The sequence below is a fragment of the Apis dorsata genome, unplaced genomic scaffold (assembly GCF_000469605.1).
Source record: "Apis dorsata unplaced genomic scaffold, Apis dorsata 1.3 scaffold_10, whole genome shotgun sequence".
NCBI classification, from domain to species: Eukaryota; Metazoa; Arthropoda; class Insecta; order Hymenoptera; family Apidae; genus Apis; species Apis dorsata.
The window spans coordinates 352,737-356,605 of record NW_006263313.1 but is presented as its reverse complement, the minus strand read 5'-3'; the positions used below and the strand labels follow the sequence as shown (position 1 = coordinate 356,605).

Below are 3,869 nucleotides of genomic sequence, written 5' to 3'. Positions count from 1 at the left end.
GTATATTACATAATTAATAAGCTCAAAATATTTTATTGAAAAAAATTTGCAAAGAAATTATTGAAAATGGATCTATATAATAATATCTAATTTTCTCATAGTCCTTGACTTACTATAAAAAAAAAAATAAATAACTAAATCGCCTAGTAATAATTTTTAATGTATATATATATATACATATATATATATATATTATCGTTAATAAAATTTTACGATAATATAATCCTCGATTACACGTACCAATAAATTTCGAATATAAAATATTATTCATCGAAAACTAACTAACATACATATTCTCTATCTATCGCATTAGATACATTAATTTACTAATTTACCATATTTATAATTTTTCAACCACATTAACATTCTTCCCGCTATCGCGTTCCAATATTTGAATTAAAGAGGATTAAACGGCGACGATTCATAATGCGTTTCGTTTTGACTCTGGCAGTTTATAAGAACGGCACGCCAGACATCGCTGTCCTAGAAAGTCGCGGATTCGCTGGAAACGGCGGCGATAGTTTATTCGTGTCACAACGCGGCCAACGTTGCCGCGATCGATAACACGTTGGACGTTACACGATTTCGTCGATGGAATCGAAACTCGATTCCTCGGCCGTGCTCGAGTTTCCATGAATACCGCTCGATTCGTGGGGAGTTTCCTAGAGAATTTCGATTCGCCTCGGGAATATAGGTGTCGAGTTCGAAGGAGGTGGCTGATTGGATTTGGATTTGCAAGTGGTTCGCTCTTACGATGAACGAACGAACGAATTGTTGACTTTTTAACGCGAGAAGAAGGATGTTGAATTTAGCGATCGTGAAACTGGCACGTCGTTGAACGAAATTGTGAAATAGTAAATTTTGTTTCTGATTAAAAATTTCCTAGTCTGAGATTTATTTATTTTTCTTGTTGGAACAAATTGATTGAGTTAGGTTAAATTTCCGTGAAACTGTATTAGAATTTTTCGAAAAGAATCGTAAAAAAAGAAAAGTGAAGTGGAATTTTATAAATGTTTCTATATATGTTATGAAAAAATAAAATGCTGATAATTTAATTCTTGAATTTTTTTCGTAATAATTTCTTTAGACAAATTATTATAGGAAGATGATATAAATAGGTTATACATTGTAATAAAAATTACGATTAAATTAAAATTTTATATAGAAATAATAATAAGTTTTTTAATGTTATTTTCATTACTTACCACGAAGGAATTTAACTGCTCGACCAAATAGGAATATTCTTCATTGATTTATGCGGTTCATATTGAGATGTTTTATAGCGATGATATTGAGGTTATAGGTTGAATAAGTCAATCATACTTTAGCTTATGTTTGCTCCATTTAAGACATAACTATATCCTATCCTTTTTTTCATTTCACATTTCAATCCGTTTTTAAATAAGAATCTCGTGTTGTAAAATCCATTAAATTCCAGATGTTCAACTGGATTAGAGATCGAAGTATTCTTTTTTACGAATATTACTACGAGATTACGAAAACATTTTGAACGATGAGAGAGATTAATGCTATCCCGCACACACTCGAACAAGAATATATAAATTTCATTACCTTATGGAAAATAAGAAAGGAAAAACAATAATTTTTAAAAAAAAAAGTGCTATCACAAATTTTATTTCCTCTCTAGGAATTTTCTAATTTTTCCCCTAGAAAAACATTGCCAAATTTATACATCCATTCCAACTTTAAAAATCTATAAGAAAATAAAACCAAAATCAATTAAACACCAAACTCAAATTTATTCTTTCGTCTTTCCCCTGAAATCGACCCAGAAGGAAGGAGGAGGAGGAGGAGGAAAAACGAAATGGCATCGTACACAAAGTTACCAGCATTTTGAGGAGCTCATGTAAACGCTCGCGAGAAGAATGGTTGTTGTATTTTGCGTGTGGTGGCAGCATCGCTGGTAGCGAAAGAAGAAGAAGGGAGCGTGAACAGAGTGACAGGAGGCGAAATAATTTTCTTCCTTAAACAGCTGCAATCTTCGTGGAACGATCGTTGATTGGTTATCGTTATGTTAAACATATATATCCGGGATTTTATTGCTACTTGTATTTGCCTGATGTTTTACGAGATTGTTAGGAGAAACTGCGAATAAAATCGAGTAACGATGATACCCGGCTAGGTTGGGGCCGATCAACGAAAGATTCATAATGGCGCGTTAGATGGATATGAGAAGAGGTGTGAAAGTTTTATGAAGCTGTTTCGACCATTGGCTTTAGGTTTTATGATTAGGGTTGGATTTCGTTGAACGATCGATGGAACGAATATTGCTTTGGTGGATTGTGGATTTTGCGAAACAGGGATACGCAATGTGATTTATTTTAAAGGTATTCATTAATCCTTCGAATGATTATTACATTCTGTTTAAAATCGTTGTATAAACAGTGGAGATTATGAACATTTTTTTTTTTTTTTTCATTCATTTCATTCTATGTATTCGTGTATACGAGCGTATAATAATGTAATATAATAATAAAAATAATATATATATATTTTTATGGAAAAATAATATTTTCAAATTGTAAAATCGATTTAGATCTTTTTCAAAATTTTTTCAAGAAAAATTGGGGTACTAGAAAAAGATGTTTAAATTTTCAAGAAAATTTGAACATCAACGAGGAAAATTATAGAATTTCCGGTCGAGTTTCATTAGCGTAACAAGAAGCGCCGCATTCTTCCGTTCGAGGCGTGTGTCAGCAAGAATCGAGGATAGAATTATCGATATCCGTGTTTCACTAGAAAGTAGCCTAGGTTACGATTGCAAACGATTGTTCCTCGAGCGTGTTATTTTATTGACCAGGCGGGAAATTCAATCTTGTTATCGTTCTATAAATTTCGATTCACTGGTATTTCTTTTTATCGTTGAATAAAATCACAAGAGATATCATCGTTTTATTCTTATTTCATTCAATTATTACGTTAAAACTTTTTCTCGAGATTATTAAAAATATATATATTGTTACAAAATTTTAAAATTAATTTCTTAAAAAAAAAAGAAAAAAAATTATACCTCTTCGTTTCTCAATTTGAAATTAAAATTTTCTTCAAAATATTAAAATTACTTTTATTTGTCGGAACTGAGAGGATAATAAAAGAGATATAAAAAATTGGAAATTCCAATTTACGTGACCATTCAGAAGATTTGCCAATTTAATGTTGAATTACCGCGAAAATAATCGATGGGTTCCGGAAACCACGATGCGATTGTCTTTAACTTGTGTCGCGTAGAAGGCCAAAGTGAATCGAGGCTTGTTAACATCGTTAAGCCCGTGGGAGTACAGTTCATCGCGCATTTATCGAGTTATACCTTCAATGGAAGTATTATTAAACAAAATTATTCCATGGTAAAATTAATATTAATTTTACCAGAGACAGTCGATTGCTACTTAAAATTAATCAAATTTAACGATTCGATCTCTCCTTCCTGAATTCATATGAATTTTTAGACCGATTTCTATTTCTGTAATAACACAGATTACAACCTTTCCAGAGATGTAATCTAATTTTTTTTACCGGAAATTTTATCACCGATACTCGAGCAGATAGCACGATTGAAAGACACTCTTTTGCGGAGTGACGTTATTCTTGCATAATAGGTAGCTTACACAAAGGCATTACATAATTCTGAAATTAATGATAAGTTTTAGAATTCGATTATAAAAAAATAAGAGAGATGTGAAATTGTTAAAAAACACTCGATCATCGAATTATTTAAATGGTTATATTTAATTAAACAATCGAAACGTTCGAAACATTCTCGAAACTTTCAATTATTAAACGTTTAATTATCTCTTCCCCCCCCTTTTAATTCCCTCGATTATCGCCGTTTTAATCATCGATGATAATAA

General features: G+C 31.4%; 1 protein-coding gene and 2 long non-coding RNA genes across 5 annotated transcripts in view; 2 read left to right on the top strand and 1 right to left on the bottom strand.

Annotated features, from left to right (window-relative positions):
* The window catches only part of LOC102681926, a 13,687-nt gene extending 12,204 nt beyond the window's left edge, over positions 1–1,483 (bottom strand). The window contains exon 1 of the long non-coding RNA XR_420587.2: positions 1,206–1,483. This is a non-coding gene — a long non-coding RNA (uncharacterized LOC102681926). The remainder of the gene's footprint in view (positions 1–1,205) is intronic.
* Positions 1–3,869, top strand: part of LOC102670652 (IQ motif and SEC7 domain-containing protein 2) — a 79,000-nt gene that overhangs the window by 37,193 nt on the left and 37,938 nt on the right. The window lies entirely within an intron of this gene.
* On the top strand, positions 1,750–2,416 carry LOC102670555. Its single transcript, XR_420588.2, has 2 exons — positions 1,750–2,199; positions 2,241–2,416. It is a non-coding gene; the product is annotated as an uncharacterized LOC102670555 (long non-coding RNA).